Source organism: Zerene cesonia, unplaced genomic scaffold (genome assembly GCF_012273895.1).
Source record: "Zerene cesonia ecotype Mississippi unplaced genomic scaffold, Zerene_cesonia_1.1 Zces_u003, whole genome shotgun sequence".
NCBI lineage: Eukaryota > Metazoa > Arthropoda > Insecta > Lepidoptera > Pieridae > Zerene > Zerene cesonia.
The window spans coordinates 1,676,950-1,677,333 of record NW_024045133.1 but is presented as its reverse complement, the minus strand read 5'-3'; the positions used below and the strand labels follow the sequence as shown (position 1 = coordinate 1,677,333).

At 37.2% G+C, this 384-nt stretch overlaps 1 protein-coding gene across 1 annotated transcript in view; it reads right to left on the bottom strand.

The window, feature by feature from the left end:
* LOC119838602 overlaps positions 1–384 on the bottom strand; it is a 12,779-nt gene that overhangs the window by 3,433 nt on the left and 8,962 nt on the right. The gene's annotated exons all lie outside the window — the stretch shown is intronic.

Genomic DNA, 384 nt, shown 5'->3' with positions numbered 1-384 from the left:
TTTTTTTGCTATGACACCAGCTTTTTGCCCGTAGTACATATATAGCCTATGTCACTCAGTGTAGCTGCAGCTTTCTTAATGGTGAAAGAATTTTCGTAATCGGTCCAGTCGTTCTTGCGTAAAAACCTTACAAACATACAACAATACCTAAGTTTTCCCAATATAATATTTTGGATCATACTACACTCTAATCTTTATAAATTTAACACCAAGGTGATTGTTAACTGATCTGACCTGACTGACCAACATTGAAGCGTTGCCATATGCTTCATTATCAATTAACACTTTGCATACAAAATAATCGAATATCTCGTCGAATACCAGTCAGCCGCGGTGTGAGACAAGGAGACACTATTTCTCCTAAGCTATTTACAGCTGCTCTAG